The sequence below is a fragment of the Pleurodeles waltl genome, chromosome 2_1, assembly GCF_031143425.1.
Source record: "Pleurodeles waltl isolate 20211129_DDA chromosome 2_1, aPleWal1.hap1.20221129, whole genome shotgun sequence".
Taxonomy (NCBI): domain Eukaryota; kingdom Metazoa; phylum Chordata; class Amphibia; order Caudata; family Salamandridae; genus Pleurodeles; species Pleurodeles waltl.
In genome coordinates, this window is record NC_090438.1 from 888,442,746 (window position 1) to 888,465,673 (window position 22,928).

The 22,928-nt window shown below is 44.7% G+C and overlaps 1 protein-coding gene across 1 annotated transcript in view; it reads right to left on the bottom strand.

Annotated features, from left to right (window-relative positions):
• The window catches only part of CARMIL1 (capping protein regulator and myosin 1 linker 1), a 993,695-nt gene that overhangs the window by 257,836 nt on the left and 712,931 nt on the right, over window positions 1-22,928 (bottom strand). The gene's annotated exons all lie outside the window — the stretch shown is intronic.

A 22,928-nucleotide genomic window follows, 5' to 3' on the forward strand; every position in this document is an offset into this window, starting at 1 on the left:
GCCCATCCCGAAGACTGTTCGTGATGTACAATGTTTCCTGGGGTTTGCAAATTTTTACCGGAGATTCATAAATCATTTCTCCCAGACAGTGGCTCCAATCACTAAGCTACTAAGAAAGTAAGAAAAGTTTGTATGGTCCCCAGAAGCTGATCAAGACCTTCTCGACTTTGAAGAAAGCTTTCTCCACTGCCCCAGTCTTGACTCATCCTGATGCGAATCGACCTTTCATAGTGGAAGCTGATGCTTCAGATGTAGCAATAGGAGCCGTCTTATCACAAAGAAATAAAGACACTGGTCAACTTCATCCTGTAGCTTATATGTTTGGGAAGTTGAACGAAGCCGAACAGAACTATGTCATTGCTGAAAAAGAGCTTCTGGCGATTTGTGACACCTTTAAAGAATGGAGACATCATTTGTTGTGTGCCAAATACACTGTCACAGTATATACTGATCATCGTAATCTTCAATTCATGAGTTCCGCGAGACTTTTGACCCCTCGGCAATTATGCTGGATGCTGTTTTTTGCCGAATTTGATTTTGTAGTAACCTTCCGGCCTGGTAAAGATAATCACAAAGCTGACGCCTTGTCCCATCAAGAGTCTACCACGTTGCCTGCATTTCAAGCCTCCAGAGCTATCATTGCTCCTGACAAGGTTCTATGTATCATAAAAACTGAAGATTTCTTTGAAGAAATTCGCAACTCTTTCACTGTTGAAAAATGGCAAACATGGGCCCAAGCAGATCCCAAAAGGTCAATCAAACAAGGACTACCCTTTCATGACGCTTGTTTGTTCGTACCCACTACCAAACTTCACAAGATACTGTTTCATTGGTTGCATGTTATACCGACGGCAGATCACCCAGGTATTCCTAAAACTCTTGAACTAATACAACGCTATTTTTGGTGGCCTACCCTAACAAAAGGTGTAAAAGCAATGGTAAACAACTGGGAAGTTTGTGCTCGCATTAAAACAAGTCATTCAAAACCAAAAGGGTTGTTACATCCTCTTCCAACCCCAAGTCGTCCATGGGAGCACATTTCTTTAGACTTTATTACCGGTCTGCCAATGGTTCAACAGTATTCAGTAATTCTGGTGGTAGTAGATAGTCTCACGAAATATGGACATTTCATTGCCTGTAAAAAATTGCCCACTTCTAGTGAACTGGCAACTATTTTACTGAACAGAGTGCTTTGTTATCATGGACTGGCAAAAGTTATCCTCTCCGATCGGGGTCGCAATTTGCCTCCAATTTCTGGAAGACATGGTGCAAAACACTCCAAGTGACATCTACGCTATCTACTAGTCACCATCCCCAAACAGATGGTCAAACGGAGAGACTAAATCAGACTTTGAAACAATACCTACGTGCCTACGCTGAAAAGGCACTTCATTCTTGGACATCTATGCTCTGGTTAGCTGAGTTAGCTTACAATAACTCATTCCGCACTTCTATTGGCGTTACACCCTTTTTTGGTTTATTTGGCTATCATCCTGACACCCTGCCCATCACAATTCCTCAAGAAAGTTCTCTTACTCCAGCTGTGTCAGAAACCATTCAGCATTTGCATCAAACCCAGAAACTGATTCAACAGCATTTAGAAAATGCCAAACAAAAATACAAAAGGCATTATGACAAGAAACATTGTGAGGGACCGCAATATCAAACAGGTGACAAAGTGTGGCTCTCCACAAAACATATAGACTTCAAGAAGAAGCACATGTTTAATCCCAAATTTATAGGTCCTTACACAGTCCTTCAGCAAATCAATCTGGTAACCTATAAACTACAATTGCCCAGATCCTTACGGATTCATCTAGTGTTCCACACTTCCCTATTGAAAAGGGCAGTTCAAAAGGTCCACCCTCATCCAGCTCCTGTTCTAGTACAGGGAGAAGAAGAATATGAAGTTAAAAAAGTGTTGGATTCTAAACTACGAGGGCGTAATCTATGGTACTTAATCTCATGGAAAGGGTATGGTCCTGAAAGTAACTCATGGGTTTCCGCATCTGATGTTCATGCTCCAGTACTTGTGAGACGCTTTCATTGTCTTAATCCAGGCAAACCAGGCCCTAGAGCGTGTCTGGGAGTACTGTCAACACCAGGGCAGTGCGCGCTCTATTGGTGACTAGAATGCAAAAACCCAGCACTCTCAAAACAACGTAATTTATGCATTGTGCTGATTTGTTGTTGTTTAACCTTTTGCATTGCAGAGTTCAATCCTGAAGACTTATTTTTAATGTGCTTACAAATGCTGTTCATTTGCAATGTATTGCTGCAGGCTTTCAGAGTGTGTTAGGGTGTGGTCCCTTTCCAGGGCCTTCTAGAGACTTTCCCTGCAACATGTCTGGGTGTGTTTGTGGGCTGGGCCAAGACTCTATAAAAAGGAGCCAGCCCAGCTCCAAGTGCTCACTATTCAGAGGTCCCGGTGCAGAGCACCAGCTACTTCCTGAACTCCTGTCCCGGTGGCCTATTTGATCTTCCAGACATCTGACTTTCATTCTTCATTTGGAGATCCTTGTTCTGGGCGGTAAGACGGTGGTTGGGCTGGCCTCCCGACGCCGTTATCGAGAACTCTCATGTTCTTGGGCCTAATTCTTTTACTATTTGACAGAGTACTTTGCGCGTGTGAAATATGCGCTTGAGTGTTTGTGACATTTGCAGGGTGACTTGCGAATCGGCAAGACGCGCGATTCGTTTCATGATAAATTAATCTTGTTAATTATTGCGCGCTACCATTTCTTGACATTTACATGGTGGCTTAAGAATCGGCAAGACGTGCGATTCGTTTTATGGTGTTTTAACTTTGTTGTTCATTGCGCGCTACCATTTCTTGACATTTACATGGTGGCTTAAGAATCGGCAAGAGGCGCGATTCGTTTTATGGTGTTTTAACTTTGTTGTTCATTGCGCGCTACCATTTCTTGACATTTACATGGTGGCTTAAGAATCTGCAAAAGACGCACGATTCGTTTCATTGTACTTTGATCTTGTTATTCATTGTGAGCTGTTATTTCTCATCTATATCGTGGTTTACGAATCAGCAAGACGCACGATTCTCTCCTCGACTTTAATTCATGTTGTTTATTGTGTGCCACTATTCTAAGATATTTATCATGTAATATTCGAGTTGACAAGTTATGTGATTTGTTTTTCCTGAATCCATATTGTGTTATTCATGGTGCACAACCATTTTATGGTGTTTACTATATATATATATATATACATATATATATATATATATATATAAATAAATCTACAATATGCGCAATTTGTGTTGAAACATTTTAAGAGTACACAGAAGATCAGAGTGTCTAGATGCAATATTGTATGGTCCTAGTATGCATTCTCAAAAAAGGATTTATATGACTGGTTTAAAATTTAGTCAGAACGTTTTCCTGATTCTCATGTAAAGGAAAGTACTTGAATAAGAAAGTTTTCATTTAATCCATCTTGATTCCCTTACAGGTATCTGGCCATCTTGAAACTTAGTCATTTTAAACTTAATTCTTAGATTGTTCATGTTTTCAGAATGACTATGCTTAGAATCATAGTCTAGTATTAATTTCAGGAGATGTAATTTTCATATTGTGTGTTCTAACCTTTTTCTTACTACAGGTCTCCTTCCCAGCCGTTTCCCTTCCTAATCCACTCTTCCCCTCTTGAACTCTCTTAGCCTCTGTGATTTATCTATCAGAGTCTTGGAGCTGTTCAGTGGTGGTCGTGTTGGGAACGTGCGCAGACCCCGAGGATCTGGTGACTCTGACAGATATGGCGAAGTTGTATAGTAGGATTTGAGGTTTTTGAATGCACCTGATGGGCATGTTAGAATTTGAGTTGAGGTGTGAAGTGGATGTTCATTAGAGTGGGAATTAGATCACCCAAGAATTGCAAGATAGCGTCTTTTTCTAATTGTTCAGGAAGGTCTACAATTATAATGTAATCTCATCTACTATGGTCTTCCAAATCAATCATTTATTGTTGTAAATACCAACTTTCTGGACCAGTGTCAGGGATTTTGTCGATTCGAGATTCAATTTCCATCAACCAACCTTCCATAATTTGCATACAAGATTGGAATTGGTTTCCTTCCCCCTTAAACATTGTACTTCTAGAGTATTTGCGGACACAGCTGCATTCAAAGATGAAACTGAATTTTTAATGTCAAGTAACTCTTTGAGTAAGGTACCCATTGCTGGTGTAGGAATATCTGGTGAACTTGCCATTGTGTTCAAAGAAGTATTATTAGTAGTATTTAACATTAAAGCTTCACTATGTGATAGTTGTCATATATGACTACATTTAGGCATGTAAACAGCAATAGAATAGAAACAAATAACCTCATAAATATTTGCCTGAACATTGATACTGAATAAGTGAATGAGTTTTTCAGACTAGGACGTTAAGAAAGCTAAACCTCAATCCATTGTTGATATTTATGAAATCTTCACAAAACCCTCATTTTCCATTAACCAATGTTGATAGTGTCATAAATATAAAAAAGAGAAATTAAATTTGGTCAAAAAGTTTTGACGTGGAAGAGAGATTCAAATTGTTCCATATCATAAGCTCTGAGTGATATGATAACATTAATTTGTAAAGCTTGTCTCGCATGAGATTATGGGTCGTATTTATTTCTCCTCCTTTAATCAGTACAAATTGTGTGTTTCCATTTGAAAAAAGATCTACATGAAATTCAGGGGGTCATTCTGACCCCCGCGGGCGGTGGGAGCCGCCCGCCTGGAGGGAGCCGCCAAATGGCCGCTCCGCGGTCGAAAGACCGCAGAGGCCATTCTGGCTTTCCCGCTGGGCTGGCGGGCGACCGCCAGAAGGCCGCCCGCCAGCCCAGCGGGAAACCCCTCCCCACGAGGAAGCCGGCTCCGAATGGAGCCGGCGGAGTGAGTATGTGCGACGGGTGCAGTGGCACCCGTCGCGTATTTCAGTGTCTGCAAAGCAGACACTGAAATACAAAGTGGGGCCCTCTTACGGGGGCCCCTGCAGTGCCAATGCCATTGGCATGGGCCCTGCAGGGGCCCCCAGGGGCCCCACAACACCCCATACCGCCATCCTGTTCCTGGCGGGCGACCCGCCAGGAACAGGATGGCGGTATGGGGTGTCAGTATGGGATTCTGCAGGACAGTGGAAAACCGGCGGGAGACCGCCGGTTTTCCTGTTCTGACCGCGGCTGAACCGCCGCGGTCAGAATGTCCTGAGGAGCACCGCCAGCCTGTTGGCGGTGCTCCCGCATCCCCGGCCCCGGCGGTCCTTGACCGCCGGGGTCGGAATGACCCCCTCAGTCTAATATAAGGGTCATATGCCCACATTGAGATGTTGTAGGCAACAAATAAGTCCACAATCATGTCTTCTTCACCATAATGTAATAATTAACCATTGCATATTGCAGTTAATTGGAAATTAATACAGCAGTACAGCACCCTTGGTTACACGGAGTCACCCAGCACCATCACTCTCGTTGTCCATGCCATGTATCAGGAGGGGCTCTTGCTGAGATGTTTTTAGTTAAAGCCTAAATATAGTGCCTCAGTTTTTTCAGCCTCAGTGTTCGCAACAAGGCCTGAGATGACGGACTACACATCAAGGTGAGACAGTCCATTAAACAGTGCTTTTTGTGATTTATGATCGGTTGTGAGCTTAACACCTCAGAGTAAGTTTCTTCGGGGAAGTATTGGTGTTTTGTTGTAGTTTTCTAACACAGTGTTTCTTTTATAGAACACTGTTGCTATCAAGTGGCAGAAAGCTAACACCATTGTTATATATGTGATGAAATTCCAAAATGTATTAAGCAGTCGTTGATAGAAGGGCTCCAGGCAGGTTTTAAAAAGCAAGGAAAAGCATTAACAATGCAGTTGACCTGTAATTCTGTCTCTAATACGGATGTATTCAGTTGAAGGCTACATTCTTTTTCTGCAGTATCTAGTTTCCTCTTTCTTTGAAATCCCGAAGTCTCCCGTGCCTCGAAGTCCTGATGTTGTTTTGCATCGCATCAAAGCGAAAGCTGGTTAAATAACCAAGTTGTAGCAAAGAGAGGTTGAATTTGTTTAAAGACCCCATTTATAAAGCAGCATGAGGCATTATGAAGAGAGAGCTAATAAGACGTTACTTCACCTTCTTTTCATAATTCCATCACAGAGCCACGATCTTTTGCAGCTTCGGGCACCGCATCTTTACTGTGTTTGAGAAACATAGTAAAGGAGGCTGCTGTAACCAATGTTTCAACTTTAAAATGTTGCCCTGGTGGTTCCGTAATTGGATCTTTCATTGATATGGGGTGAGGTGAAAGGTAACGTAGATGGTGCACTGTAGTCTCGCCTCCGTCATTCGGAGCTCCCAAAGAGCTACCATTTTCTGTGGCATCAAGTTCCGCCCCCACTGGCAGCTTTAAGTTTAGAAGTGTTACCACCTGAGCACGTCTGCCTACAACCAACCAATTATTTGCAAGTGCTTGTGCAGCCACAAAAGATGAATGTCATTATGAGTCAGTCATATGGCTGGGCTCACAATGGCATTCCCTGGCTTGCACCTCCTGTTCTATGTTCTTCGAAAAGAGAATCTCAGGCATTGTAAAATAACAAACATCTCGTCACACTCCAGAGCTGTGATTTAGAAAATTTGCTGGAACTTAAAACAACACTAGAATTCTTGGGGCAAGAGACAATTTCAATCATTATTGTACATAATTTCTAACTTTATAAACACATTCAATATATTATATATGTTATTTCCAACAACTTAATTAGATTGTTAACATATTTAATCAGAATGAGGGTTGTTGTACGGAAAAGAACATACAGGCACCAGATAACTACGCATGTTTTTTGCAGACCACTGTAAGAAGCGTTACCAATGATCTTACTATCTGAAGAGATCTGCTGCCAGCCAGTCTGTCTTATTTGCTGTCTAAGATAAGAGTGCAGACAACACACATTTTCTATGTTTACTTTGGACCTCTCTATAGTTTGGAGGTAAAAAGTTCTTCTTTACTAGCAGACAAAACCAAAGAAAAATCGTCAAAGAATAAATAACTGCCACAGATTGTCTGAAGTTAGTCATAAGAAGAATCAAGTTTCTCCCCACTAGGGGTATCTTTATCAATAGTGAAGCATGTTCAGCGGCACCGGTATCCAAGGCATGAAGGACCCAATACTCCTGCTGCGCATTTCTTCATCGCAGGAATCAACGCCTGACAAGGTCAATAAATCATTGGGCCCAGCATAATGGTGTGGAGGACAAATTGTTAAGAATCAATACAAACCAATCAATAACTTAGTATGACCGATGTGATCATACATGGAAAACTCCAGTCCAAAATGAAGTTAAGGGGTTTTATTAAAAGCTTAAACTCAAAGTCATGTAGACAATTCTGAAGACAAAGTTTTAAAGATACAGCATCACCAAGGTTTGATGAAGGTGATGAAACAAGTTCAGGCAAACTAACATTAGAACAGCTAGTTTGGCAAGGGAAAACCTTACAAATTATTAGCCAGTCGGGAATTGCCATGTGCTGTGTGGCACAAATGTGGGCAAAAGACAAAAAAACAAAACAAAATGATTTGGAAAAAGGTAATCTTGGGCAATATGTCACAAACTAAAGTGGGCAAAAAGAAGTAAAATGGGAATGCATCAGCATTTCAGAAGCTTCGTCAAGAGTCTTCTTTTCTGGGGCAAGGGTAAACTCTGCCTCACTATCAGCCACAATGTTGGGCAAAAGAATTCTGATGAATCTGACCAAAGTCCAGCTGGAAAACTGTATATTAAAGTTTGTCAGTCCATCATCTCACTAGACGTTGAAGGTATAACTTCTGATAGAAAATGATCATACAAATCAAAACTGCAACTTTGGTGTATTTTCTCAAGTTTGTCATGAGACCAGTGTACTTCTGTACTCTTCCATGCAAAATTGAAACAACTGTATTGAATATTAGTCCACCATCCTGAATGAACTGTCCTCAAGGAAAGCTTCTCAAGATCACTATGCATAAAACAATAGACAGTTATTATCAAGCAAGCATTCTCATGAGAAAGAAAGGTTGAATTTAGCAAGATGACTTGATCTTTTCTGCAGTCACAAACACAGGGACCAACAGGCCTCACTTAGGCAATGCAAGTGAATTAAACAGTACTTTAATACATACGAATAAGACACATTTTAATACTCAAGTTATACATTCAGCATGAATAAACTTTCATTAACGTTCATGTTACAGTAATTATAAATGAAGCGACTCCATTAGCACATTTCTGTTAATATGATGCATAACTACATTTCTCCAGTTTACATGTGATTTTAAAATGTTTTCCATTAGAAATTCAATATTGTTTTGATGCAGACTATTAATTTACACTCTAAAATATAACGTGATGATGAATTAAATTTTCAAACATGTAATTTAATTTCTATACCACATAAGTTTCGATAACTAATCTAAGGTAAATGCACACTAATATGGCTTCTCAATGCATCTTTTTACAATCAAACTATTAGTACTTTGATTAACATAATGCATAAACTGTCACGTATAGAAGATCTCTGTGACAGGAGGCACTGTACTAAAAATTAAGCTACATTACTTGCAAATTGAGTGTTTTTATGACTGAAACTAGAGACAGAGGACTACACTGCTTATTTGCAAAATTACCATAACACAGTTGGAATGCCTTCGCTCCCCAACAATGAAGTTTCCTCCCAATTTAAGAATTGCTCCATCGTATTCTGAATGGACAACAGAATGCTACAATAACATTTCTACATGAAATAAAAGTAAGCCCACTCTTATGACCATGCCATTGCCTCTTCCTCAAAGTTATGATATTCCCTCCAAGAAGACTGCTTGCCCCAAACTGTATTAGACTGTATTAGAGGCATATCTGGACTCACATGTGGGTTAAACAGTCAAATGACTTGGTCCTAAAGAGAACTTAACATTCATAGGGGGTCAAAACATCAAAAAGCCCTCTTGGGTTTTAGATGAAGTGATATCAGTAGGGACTGTGGACTGTTTCACAGCACCTCAATATGTATGCTCATGAATAACGTGCAAAACTAGGGGGCATTGTACAGTGTTTTATGGCATATATGTTGTAAATATTCATTCACTTTTTTAGCACTGCATCTTCTGCACTTTGTTCGCTTGCTCACATACCACTGCATATGAATTGTTAATACATGTAACTGACAAAAATCCCTAGCAGTCCATTGTTCTATTTTTTCAACATTTATGGAATGTAGAAAGAACTTCATGCTGCATCAGATGGTGGATTCCTCTGAATCATTAATATTTGGAATGAGTCCCACAGGCAGGGGCGGCTCCTCCATTTGAGCGAAGGAGCGTCACCCCAGAGGCAAAAATGACCCTAGACACTGCCCAGCGATGAAAAATAAAATGGTAACAAAGTTAATTTATTACCATTTTATTTTTCACCAAAACTGAGTGTCAGGATTGGGTGGGGCTAGATCAGTGCCAGAAGAAGGGAAGAGTGGGGGGCTGCTTGTGCACTTGTTAAAAGTGCACACCTCTTTGGCCGCCTGTCTTGTAACAGCCAGTCAGACATGCGCACTTTAAACCTCTCAAATTAGATGTCTTAGCTGTGGTTGAGAGCAAGCACAAGCCTCCAGTGCCCTCAGGAGCGGAGAGAGAGGCTGCTCCCTTCAATCCCAGTGCTTCTCTCATGCTGGCTAACAGTATCAGAGCAGCACCAGGACTGGGTAAGGGAGTTGGATGTGGGATGCAATGGTGCTTGGAGCAAAGAAGGAAACCGGAGAGAGGAGTATGTGTGCATCAGCAACTAGAAAGCAAGGTAAGTGTCATTTTTGTATTTTATGTCCCTCCTCCTTTCCTGTATGAACCCATCGCAACCCATTTGCCCACCCCACCACTCTTGGTAGTTGCTAGCCACCTCTGCCCACAGGAATAAGGTTTATGCATTATAGGTCTAATGGGCCACCCTCTCAGTCCTGAACAACTTTTTGGTCTGAGGTATTCTACGAAACCTCCACCATAGGAGGAACTGCTTTGGCACCTATTCCAAAGGTGAGGAAGCTGTGGTTAGAAGTATCCATCAGAAGAACAAGTAACTTACCTTCATTAACCTGTTCTATGCATCGAACGGCCGGGAGCCATCCAACGCCACAATGCTCATGTGCGTTGGACGATTCCCGGCCGTCTGACATACACAGCACTGGAAATCACTCTGGGGTGGGGACCAGAGGGATATCCTTAGCAAAGAAACAACCTCAGGGGCTGGGAAAAAGCTTCCCCATCTACTGATGCAGTTCCTTTGTTTTCAGGGAAATTTCATCAGCGCATGGATGCAATTTCTCTGAAAACAAAAGTGAAATGAGCCGATCAGCACATTTCACTTTCCATGCATCGGTGCTCGTGGGGCTACCTCAGCCCCCAAGCACTGATCCAGACAGTAGAGGCATCATTGGAAGGGGGAGATTCTCCCCTTTCCAATGGTACCTTTCCTAAGTGAAGCCCTGCTTAGGGATTGCCCAAGGAGGGTGATCCTCAAGCATGGATCCACTCCACTAGAAACCAGGAAGGGGAGCGGCGCCCTGGGTAAAGGCTTTTGCTCCCCATGTTTTTTTTGGCAAATTTCAAACTTTCTGCACCACTTGGGGGGCAGATGGGAGCAACAGCCCCCGATCCTTCCCCCCCCGGGATGGCAGAAAGTCCATTAGGACACCAGGGATTTTTTTATTTAATTAGTGTAGGGGTGTGGGTGGGCCATGATGGCCCTGTCAATGCCCCCACCCCATAAAAATGGGTGCAGTCATTCTGACCCTGAGGGGCAGATGGGGGTAATAGCTCTCAATCTGAACCCCCTCCCCATGGGGGAGAAAGCCCAGTAGTACACCAGGGAATATTTTTATTATTAGTGTAGGGGTGGGAGCTGGCCATGATGGTCCTGTCAATGCCCCCATCTGAAAAGAATGGGTACAGTCTTTCTGCACTCCATTCGGGGGGGCAGATGGGGGCATAGCCCACGATCTGCCCCCTTGATTGGGACAGAAAGCCTATTAGGCACCAGGGATTTTTTTAAATTAGTGTAGGGGTGGTGGCTGCCCAGTATGGATATGGCAGTCCACCCACCCTAAAAAACAATGGGCAATCTTTCTGCCCCTCCCCCCTTGGGGGGCCGGTGGGGGCAATAGCCCCTGATCTGCCCCCCGGGTGGGGCAGAAAGATTGCTAGGCACCAGGGACTATTAGGGGTGGGGGCTGCCAAGATTGGCAACGTTTTTCTGCCCCCTCTGCTGACTAAAGCATCACATCCCAATGGCAAGGAAAAGGAAATTTGACTCTTTTGGGTGTTGGTTTTACATATGAGCCAGCAGAGCTTGGCTAACTCCCTATATCATCCCACTTGCAATGGTGATCATCTGCACTTTTTGGGTTTCAGTAGGCTGTTACCGGGAAAAACCTACCAGACCCAGTAACTTCAGAAAAGTAGACATCTGGAGAAGTCCATGGTGGTGTGCTTCAAATGCACCACACTTCATTTTCTTAACCACAATGCCCTGAACAACTCCACCTTCGCCTGAAGTCACGCATTTTCCCTACATTTCTGTGAAGGAAACTTCTGGAATCTGCAAGAATCCACACAATTCCTACCAACTTGTGTGGCTGGTCCAGGTGCCAACAACAGGAACTGATCCAACTGAGGTCAATAGGATTCTCCACGTAAGAACACCCCTTGTCTTTGGTTTGATCCGTTCCTGATGTAGCACTTAGCCCCGCCACAAAGGTGGGGCAAAGTTTTTATCGGCACAGGTGGGGCAATGCTGCGTGGTAGGAATTTTGTGGATTCCTGCAGATTCCAGAAGTTTCTATCACAGAAATGTAAGGTTTGCAGAGAATTGTGGTCAAGAAAACCTAATGGGATCAACACACATCACACCGTCCTGGATTCCCCGTGGTGTCTCATTTAAAAAAAATTTACATGTTGGCTAGGGTCCAAAATCTAGAGCTATCCACATCTGAAAAAGAGGGCCGATTTTCAGTAGAAAACTGCACTGCATACATGTTGTGTTTTTGGACGTTTCTCTTTCACTGGCACTAGGTCTACCCACACAAGTGAGGTACCATTTGTTTCAGGAGACCTAGGGAGAATGGCAGGTGGAAGGACGTTTGTGGCTCCCCACAGGTTCCAGAACATTTTCTCACAGAAATGTGAGGAAAGAAACACATTTTCCTCACATTTTGAGGTTTGCAAGGGATTCTGGGTAAAAAAACGTGGGGCGAGCCAGGCAAGTCAGCCCACCCTGGATATCCCTACATGTCTATATTTAAAAAATGTACAGATTGTCTAGGTTTCCCTAGGTGCCGACTGAGCTGGGGTCAACCATTAGGGCTAGCCACATTGGACAAAGAGGGTCAGTTTTTGATGGAAAAGTGTGCTGCATATATGTGTTCTGGGCAGTTTCCTATTGTGGACATTATGTCTACCTACACAAGTGAAGTACCATTTTTATCTGGAACTTGGAAAAATGCAGTGTGGAAGGAAGTTTGTGGCTCCCCACAACTTTCAGAACTTTTCAACACAGAACTGTGAGGAAATGTGTTTTTAAGACACATTTTGAGGTATGCAAGGGATTCTGGGTAACAGAACCTGGTGAGAGCCATACAAGGCACCCCATCCTGGATTCCTCGACGTATCTAGTTTAAAAATTTTTACAGATTTGCTAGGTTTCCCTAGGTGCCAGCTGAGCTAGAGCCCAATGGAACAAGGTACTTACTTTCCATAATGATTTGTCAGGTAGAGACAGTTGCAGATTCTTTACCATAGAATTTCTGATGCTAGTTTCTTTTCACAACTTTCCATTCCATTAGCGGGGAGCCATGAAGAACACTGAAAATGGTGCACCAGAACTAGGGCCTTTATAAGGGAATCCCTGTCCCTAGAAATCAGTTTGCCGAGTGGGGAGGATGGGTGGGTCAGTAAAGAATCCGCAACTAGAATATGTATCTACCAGATAAATCCTTACCAAAGGTAAGTAACTTGTTCATCTGACTTCTAGTTGCAGATTCCTTGCCTTAGAATAGATACCAAAGCAATACCATCCTCAGTGGTGGGCTGCAAACGAAGATCATACTAGAAGGTCCTGCAGGACTGAATGGCCAAAGTAGCTGTCTCTGCAGACCTGACTGTCCAGGCAGTAATGTTTAGTGAACATGTGCAGGGATGCCCACGTTGCTGCCTGACAGATATCAAGGACAGGAACTCTGTGTGCTAATGCTGTGGTGGCAGCAGTTGCTCTGGTGGAGTGTGCACGCAAGCCTTCAGGGGGTTGCTTCTTTGCCAAACCGTAGCACTTTTTGGTGCAGCGCAGTACCCATCAGGAGATGGTGCGCTTCTGTACTGCCTTCCCTTTCTTTGCACCCACATATCCAACAAAGAGTTGATCATCCACCCATAAATCACTAGTACGATTGAGGTAGAACACCAACGCTCTTTTTGGATCCAGACGGTGGTGTCTCTCCTCTTCATGAGAGGTATATGGGGGTGCATAAAAAGTAGGCAAAGTGATGGATTGGCCTACATGAAAAGGCGTAACTACCTTAGGAAGGAAGGAGGCCCTTGTATGGAGCTCTACTTTGTCAGGGTGGACAAACAAAAATCGTGGCTTGGAAGAAAGAGCTTGAAGCACACTTACTCTGCGAGCTGAGGCAATGGCAACAAGAAAAGCAGTCCTGATTGTCAGGAGCCGCAGGGGGCAGTTGTGCAGCGGCTCAAAAGGGGACACACATAAGGTAAGTTAGGACCAGGTTCAAGTCCCACTGGAGTATAGTGAAATGAGTCAGAGGAAACAACTGGTTGAGTCCCTTAAGGAACATTCCAACATTGGGAGTCTTGAATAAGGAAGGTTGATGTGGCAATCTAAAAAAGGCTGAAATAGCCAATAAGTAACCTTTAATGGTGCCAAAAGAAGAGCCCTGCAGGGCCAAAGAAAGAATGAACAAGACAACCTTACAGAAAGGTGCAGAAAGGGGATCAACAGACTTGTTGGTACACCATGCCACAAATTTATGCCAATTACCGTTTTGGTGGGGGGACACCTGTGAGAAGGTAGCCTCTTTCTAGCCTTGTTACCCCCACTTTTGGCCTGTTTGTGAGTGTATGTCAGGATGTTTGTCACTGTTTTCACTGTCTCACTGGGATCCTGATGGCTAGGCCCCAGTGCTCATAGTGAAAACACTATGTTTTCAGTATGTTTGTTATGTGTCACTGGGATCCTGCTGGTCAGGACCCCAGTGCTCATAGGTTTGTGGCCTATATGTATGTGTCACTGGGACCCTGTCACACAGGGCCCCAGTGCTCATAGGTGTGCATGTATATGTTTCTTGTGTGGTGCCTAACTGTCTCACTGAGGCTCTGCTAACCAGAACCTCAGTGGTTATGCTCTTTCATTACTTTCAAATTGTCACTAACAGGCTAGTGACCAATTTTACCAATTTACATTGGCTTACTGGAACACCCTTATAATTTCCTAGTATATGGTACTGAGGTACCCAGGGTATTGGGGTTCCAGGAGATCCCTATGGGCTGCAGCATTTCTTTTGCCACCCATAGGGAGCTCTGACAATTCTTACACAGGCCTGCCACTGCAGCCTGAGTGAAATAACGTCCACGTTATTTCACAGCCATTTTACACTGCACTTAAGTAACTTATAAGTCACCTATATGTCTAACCTTTACCTGGTAAAGGTTAGGTGCAAAGTTACTTAGTGTGAGGGCACCCTGGCACTAGCCAAGGTGCCCCCACATTGTTCAGAGCCAATTCACTGAACTTTGTGAGTGCGGGGACACCATTACACGCGTGCACTACATATAGGTCACTACCTATATGTAGCTTCACCATGGTAACTCCGAATATGGCCATGTAACATGTCTATGATCATGGAATTGCCCCCTCTATGCCATCCTGGCATTGTTGGTACAATTCCATGATCCCAGTGGTCTGTAGCACAGACCCTGGTACTGCCAGACTGCCCTTCCTGGGGTTTCTCTGCAGCTGCTGCTGCTGCCAACCCCTCAGACAGGCAGCTGCCCTCCTGGGGTCCAGCCAGGCCTGGCCCAGGATGGCAGAACAAAGAACTTCCTCTGAGAGAGGGTGTGACACCCTCTCCCTTTGGAAAATGGTGTGAAGGCAGGGGAGGAGTAGCCTCCCCCAGCCTCTGGAAATGCTTTGTTGGGCACAGATGTGCCCAATTCTGCATAAGCCAGTCTACACCGGTTCAGGGACCCCTTAGCCCCTGCTCTGGCGCGAAACTGGACAAAGGAAAGGGGAGTGACCACTCCCCTGACCTGCACCTCCCCTGGGAGGTGTCCAGAGCTCCTCCAGTGTGCTCCAGACCTCTGCCATCTTGGAAACAGAGGTGCTGCTGGCACACTGGACTGCTCTGAGTGGCCAGTGCCACCAGGTGACGTCAGAGAATCCTGCTGATAGGCTCCTTCAGGTGTTAGTAGCCTTTCCTCTCTCCTAGGTAGGCAAACCCTCTTTTCTGGCTATTTAGGGTCTCTGTCTCTGGGGAAACTTTAGATAACGAATGCATGAGCTCAGCCGAGTTCCTCTGCATCTCCCTCTTCACCTTCTGATAAGGAATCGACCGCTGACCGCGCTGGAAGCCTGCAAACCTGCAACATAGTAGCAAAGACGACTACTGCAACTCTGTAACGCTGATCCTGCCGCCTTCTCGACTGTTTTCCTGCTTGTGCATGCTGTGGGGGTAGTCTGCCTCCTCTCTGCACCAGAAGCTCCGAAGAAATCTCCCGTGGGTCGACGGAATCTTCCTCCTGCAACCGCAGGCACCAAAAAGCTGCATTACCGGTCCCTTGGGTCTCCTCTCAGCACGACGAGCGAGGTCCCTCGAATCCAGCGACACCGTCCAAGTGACCCCCACAGTCCAGTGACTCTTCAGCCCAAGTTTGGTGGAGGTAAGTCCTTGCCTCACCTCGCTGGGCTGCATTGCTGGGAACCGCGACTTTGCAAGCTACTCCGGCCCCTGTGCACTTCCGGCGGAAATCCTTCGTGCACAGCCAAGCCTGGGTCCACGGCACTCTAACCTGCATTGCACGACTTTCTAAGTTGGTCTCCGGCGACGTGGGACTCCTTTGTGCAACTTCGGCGAGCACCGTTTCACGCATCCTCGTAGTGCCTGTTTCTGGCACTTCTCCGGGTGCTACCTGCTTCAGTGAGGGCTCTTTGTCTTGCTCGACGTCCCCTCTCTCTGCAGGTCCAATTTGCGACCTCCTGGTCCCTCCTGGGCCCCAGCAGCGTCCAAAAACGCCAAACGCACGATTTGCGTGTAGCAAGGCTTGTTGGCGTCCATCCGGCGGGAAAACACTTCTGCACGACTCTCCAAGGCGTGAAGGATCCATCCTCCAAAGGGGAAGTCTCTAACCCTTGTCGTTCCTGCAGTATTCACAGTTCTTCAGCCTAGTAAGAGCTTCTTTGCACCAACCGCTGGCATTTCTTGGGCATCTGCCCATCTCCGAGCTGCTTGTGACTTTTGGACTTGGTCCCCTTGTTCCACAGGTACCCTCAGTCAGGAATCCATCGTTGTTGCATTGCTGATTTGTGTTTTCCTTGCATTTTCCCTCTAACACGACTATTTTGTCCTTAGGGGAACTTTAGTGCACTTTGCACTCACTTTTCAGGGTCTTGGGGAGGGTTATTTTTCTAACTTTCACTATTTTCTAATAGTCCCAGCGACCCTCTACAAGGTCACATAGGTTTGGGGTCCATTCGTGGTTCGCATTCCACTTTTGGAGTATATGGTTTGTGTTGCCCCTATCCCTATGTTTCCCCATTGCATCCTATTGTAACTATACATTGTTTGCACTGTTTTCTACGACTATACTGCATATTTTTGCTATTGTGTATATATATCTTGTGTATATTTCCTATCCTCTCACTGAGGGTACACTCTAAGATACTTTGGCATATTGTCATAAAAATAAAGTACCTTTATTTTTAGTATAACTGTGTATTGTGTTTTCTTATGATATTGTGCATATGACACTAAGTGGTACTGTAGTAGCTTCACACGTCTCCTAGTTCAGCCTAAGCTGCTCTGCTAAGCTACCATTATCTATCAGCCTAAGCTGCTAGACACCCTATACACTAATAAGGGATAACTGGGCCTGGTGCAAGGTGCAAGTACCCCTTGGTACTCACTACAAGCCAGTCCAGCCTCCTACAACACCTGGCTGCCAGAATAACATCACAGACTTCAGGCATAAGGATGAAAGCTGTCAACTGCTGCTGCTCAATCTCCACGCAAGAAGGCTGGACAGATTCGGGTGGAGAACCGTACCCTGCTGCTGCAACAGAAGATTCTCCCAAAGGGGCAGTCTGATCGGAGGATCTGTAACCATGCTCAGTAGCTCTGGATACCATACTTTTCATGCCCAGTCTTAAGCCACAAGGATTACTTTGGCCCGGTCGCTCTTGATCTTCTTCAGAACTCTAGACAGAAGTGGTATTGGCAGGGAGGCGTAAAGGAGGCCTGGGTTCCACTCGAGACGGAAAGCATCAGCGAGCGAGTGCCACCATGGAAACTCCAACATGCAAAACAGTTGACATTGCTAGTTCTCTATGGAGGCGAACAGATCTAACCAAGGCTCTTCCCACTGCTGAAAGAGGCCTTGCGCCACCTCCGGATGGAGAAGCCATTCGCAATAGATTATGCATTTGTGGCTGAGTATGTCTGCTCTGGCATTCGAAGAGCCCACCAGATGTTCAACCACCAGGATTATGCACTGATGTTTCAGCCATAGCCTCTTAACATAGAGTCCACTACCCCACTACGCCCTGCTTGTTGCAGTACCACATGGTGGTAGTGTTGTCCGTGAACACTTGCACCACTTTCCCTTTTAGAGAGGGAAGGAACGCTTTCAATGAAAGCCTGATTGGCAGGAGCTCCAAAAGACTGACGTGAAGTCTGGACTCTGCAGAAGACCTCTGACCTCCGCCTCTCCCATGTGGCCGCCCCATCCCAGGAGTGACGCATCTGTCACTACTGTAAGGTTTGGCTGGGCAAGGGAGAGGGATCTGCCATTGACCCAATCTCGATTTGAAAGCCACCACTGGAGGTCTTTCAAAGTTCCCTCAGAGATCTGGCACATGTCGGAAAGATTTCCCTGATGTTGTGCCCACTGGAACTTCAGGTCTCACTGCAGAGCCCGCATATGCCATCCGGCATGTGTCACCAGCAGGATGCAGGAGGCCATGAGGCCCAGTAGCCTCAGAGTCATTCTCACCAAAATCCAGGATAGAGGCTGAAAAATCGGAATCATAGCTCAAATATCCTGGACTCGCTTTTCGGACGATAGGCCCGAAACTGCACTGCGTCCAGAACAGCTCCAATATAAGGGAGCATCTGAGGAGTCATCAGGTGTGATTTATACATGTTTATAGTGAACCTCAGTGAGTCCAGAATGTTCATTGTAGTCTGAAGATGGGAGATGACTTTCTGGGGCGTGTTCGCCTTCAACAGCCAGTTGTTGAGGTAGGGGAAGACTGAAGACTCTAACCTGCGAAGATGAACTTCAACCACCACCATCACTTTCCTGAACACCCGAGGGGCGCTGGTAAGGCCAAAGGAGATCACGGTAAATTGAAAGTGCTTGTGACTTACCACGAATCTCAAGTAGCGCCTTTGGACAGGAAAGATCGGTAAATGGAAGTAAGCGACCTGCAAGTCCAACTCTACCATCCAGTCTCCTGGGTCCAAGGCAGACAGGACCTGAGGCAGAGTGAGCATTTTGAACTTCTCCTTCTTGAGAAAGAGATGGAGGGCCCAAAGGCCTAGGATAGGATGTAGGCCCTTCTCCTTTTTGGGCACCAGAAAGTAGCAGGAATAACAACCAAAACATACTTCTGTCACAGGGACACTCTCTACGGCGCCGTTGGCCAAGAGAGCAGCAACTTCCTCGCAGAGAAGTGCTAGATGATCCTCTCATAAGTGGCAGTAGGATGGAGGCATAGCCGGAGAGGCAGTCTCGATGAGGAGGGAGTAGCCCCTTCAGACTATTTGCAAAACCCACCTGTCCATCGTGATGGATTCTTAGTGGGGCAGGTGATGGCGGATACTGCCCCTAACTAGTCAGAGATGGTGGGACAGACAAGGAGGAGTTGGAGGCTGTGGCAGGGGCAGTCTGGGCAGACCTCTGGTGCCCTGTCCCACAAGCCCATAGAATTCTGCATCCCAGGCCGTGCAGTGGCTGAGGAGCATGCATGGCTCGGTGGCTGGCAGAGAAAGAACGTGCCAGGAAGCCCCTTCCGTGACCACAAAGGGACCAAAAGCAGACTGTGTTGGGCGAGGGGCAGTCGCGAGGCCAAGAGACTGAGCCGTGGCCCGGGACTCCTTCAACCTCTCGAGCACCGAGGCTGCTTTGTCTCGGAAGAGATGGGTGCCATCACAGGTCATGTCCATGAGAGACGGTGGTTGAACATCCCTCGAAAAGAAGAAGCCTGAATGGCAAGGCTCTCAGGTGTAGGGTGTTGGGATGCAAATTTAGGGTCGTGCTGCGCAGGTCGATGGCGGTGGGCGACTGTCCTATTCACAGGAGCCCCTGTGCTGGTTCTGGACCAGGTATCTAGAAGGACATCCACGAGGGCTTCATTGAAGGGGAAAAGGGGTTCCAAAGTGGAAGCCCCAGAGTGGTGAAGACTCCGCTGGCAGTCTTGAGACATTCCTCGTGAACAAAACTGTGAGCGATGCAGAGTCAGGCGCAGGGCCGCCATAAGCTTCAGGGACCGCTCCCTCAAAGCCTTCAGGTTAATGACCCAGCACTCGGAGCACGATTTCAGGTCGTGGTCACTCTCCAGACACCACAAACACACGAGGTGCAGATCTGTCACTGACATCATTTGGTAAGAGGAGTCATACGATTTCAAACCGGTCTTCTGTGACATCCTCAACGCACCAAAAAGTCAAAAATAACGACAAAAAGGTCAAAGGTAGTCAAAAATTGACTAAGGGTAGCTCTTCTCCGGATCTGCGCATGGCATGGAAAGAAAAGAACTGACATCAGCCCCCCGGGATGGTGCCTATGTACAACCACAATGTCATCACAGTGACCATGATGCTACCGACGCACGTGGAGTCGACCGACGCCACCTGATGGCGCACAAGAGTGCTGCTCGAAGAAAAATCTCTGGATCCAGTCTGACCCCTGAGGAAAATTCTACGGCAAGGAATCTGCAAATAGAAGTCTCTATCAGATTCCGCAGCTAGTAACATTACAAAAAAAGGGTCAGTTTTTAGAGGAAAAATGCCCTGTGTCTATGTCGCATTTTGGGCCATTTCCTGTTGCGGGCACTAGGCCTACCCACACAAATGAGGTACAATTTTTATCGGGAGACTTAGGGGAACACAGAATAATAGAACAAGTTTTATTACAAATTGTCTTTCTCTGCATTTGTGCATTCCAAATGTAAGATAGTGTGTAAGAAAAAAGTAATTTTGAGAAACACCTTCCAATGCACATGCTACTATGGGTATCCACAAAATCAGAGTTGTACAAATGAACAATCCTTCTAAACTCCATATCTTGTGCCCATTTCAGAAATACTTAGGGTTCCTTGATACCTACTTGTCACTGTTTATATTTTACCAAATTAATTACTGTGTACACGTTGTACAATGAAAAACCATTGCAAGATGCAGCTCAGTTATTGGCTCTGGGTACCTAGGGTTCTTGGTGAACCTACAAGCCCTGTATATCCCCCATAACCACAAGCATCCAGCAGACACAGCAATATATTGCTTTCAAAAATATGTCATAGTTAGAAGTTACAGATGAAAACCTAGACACAAATTGTTGTTATTTTCAACTCAATTTCAATATTTTTTTTTATTTCAACAGTTACTTTCTATAGGAAAACCTCAAAGGATCTACACAAATGACTTCTTGCTGAATTCAGAATTATCTACTTTTCAGAAATCTATAGTTTTCTGGAATCCACTGTTGGTTTCACAGCCATTTCTACCACTAACTGAAAGGAGGTTGAATGCACAAAAATAGGAAAAATGGGCTATGTCCCAGTAAAATGCCAAAACTGTGTTGAAAATTGTGGTTTTCTGATTCATGTCTCCCTGTTCCTGAAAGCTGGGGAGATGGTGATTTTAGCACTGCAAACCCCTGGTTGATGCTATTTGCAGGGGAAAAAAGATAACTTTCTTCTGCAGCACTTTTTCTGATTTTTCCCCAAAGAACCCAAACTTTAGATGTATTTTGACTAATTTCTCGGCCCCTCTAGGCGAATTCATCAACTCTGGGTACATTTAGAATCCCCGGATGTTGGGGAAAAAGGAAACAAATTTGACGTGGACAGCTTATGTGGTCAAAACATTATGGGGGCCGAAGAGTGAACTACCCCAAATAGCCAAAAAAGGGCTCAGCATTGGGTGGGTGGAATGCTTAGCAGCTAAAGGGTTAGCAGTCTTTCTGGTGGATACTCTATGTAACTAAAGATTCCACTGCTAGAGATTTTAATGAAATACAATTTCATTATAATAATACAAATCTGTATGAGTGAATTATAGGCCTATCTAACGGCTGCATTTTAAATGTGCATTTTCCTTTCTTAGCTCTACAGGACCCGCACTTGCTTAATTTGCTAATGTTAACATATTCAAAACTGCTATAGCTCAGTTGAAATGTTTTATTTGTGGCTTTCGCATGGCTTCTCATGACGCAGACTTCCTATGCTAACAAAAAAAGTTATATATTTTGTATTCTTCTTAATCGCTTGACCAGCATTGGAATCTCAAACTTATTAAACTAATCTTATAATTTGCTTCTTTATGAATAGGCTTCCAATGTAAGGATGTGTGAGAAAGGAGATGACATAATGTGATTATACCTAAAACATACATGACTGTCCTTTTTTTGAGAGACCCAGATGACTGAAAAGATTTTGAAATGTTGCGGTGTAGTTAAAGTTTCTACAAAATGTATCATGTATTTGGAACTTTCTTTGTTAGAACTTACCATCTTGACGGAACCTGTTCCTGTCTCATGACGTCCTCGTCTTTCTATTGGCTGATCAAATACCTTTATCTGTGAAATTATTACATTTTTGTATCATTGTACTCTGTATAAAAATGTCCTGAGAAAGAAGAGCATAGAGATGTGGGTGAGCATCATATGGCTCCATTCTGACCTGACCCAATCAGACCAGTCTCTATAACTCTCTCACTGTGAGTTCTGATAGCTTCAGTGGCTAGACAGACTCTCAGACGCTTGTTCTTTTTTGCTATTTTATATTCTACTTCCTTGACACTCTGACTCAGATGATTCTCTGTTGTTGAGTCTTGACTGCTCTCATACGAGAAAACTCTTTATGGGTTGTTAGATTCCAATGTACTTTCCTCACTTAGACAAACAGAACAGGGATCAGATTTATGGGACACGCTTTATGCTATGTTCTGCAATTTATGTTTGAATTAATAAAGAAAAAGAAATGAGAACTAATGATCAACATATTTCCTAAACTCTCATTATTGATTCCCAAGATTGAAATAAAACTGAGATAAAATTAAGTGCGTTTTTGGGATGCAGGCCAGATGTAGGAAGCCTTTTGCGCCTCGCAAACGGCGAAAAACGCAGTTTGCGAGGCACAAAAGGCCTTACGCGATGCAGAGTCACATTTTGCGAGTCGGTACCGACTCGCAAAATGTGATTCCGACTCGCAAATAGGAAGGGGTTTTCCCTTCCTATTTGCGACCGCATCGCGATGTTGAGTTGCTTTTTGAAAAAAACATTGCTAGAGAGATGTCAGGACATGGTGAGCATGCCTTAACTGAAAATGGGAGCATGGCAAAGTCCAGAGGAGTAGAAAATACACAGACACATTTTGGGGCATAGTCATCAAGACATTTTGGTGTACGTCAT